We start from the raw sequence: 235 nt of genomic DNA on the forward strand, positions 1-235 counted from the left end.
CTTATAAAACATCTTTCATTACAGAAAATCTACAGAATGTAGTACATCCTCCAGGTTAAACAAGTAGGTCCCAAATGCATCTCTCATGAGATTGTCCTTGGAGCAGAAGCAATAGATAAAATGTCAATCACTTGCCTTCATGAAGAAGAATGAAAACGTAATTTATTTTTCTGTGCATTGTTGATCTCAATGTTCAGGGCCAGTGCAGAAGGCCAGAGGTGTGCTGTGCTAACCA

The sequence above is a fragment of the Geospiza fortis genome, unplaced genomic scaffold, assembly GCF_000277835.1.
Source record: "Geospiza fortis unplaced genomic scaffold, GeoFor_1.0 scaffold195, whole genome shotgun sequence".
Lineage (NCBI taxonomy): Eukaryota > Metazoa > Chordata > Aves > Passeriformes > Thraupidae > Geospiza > Geospiza fortis.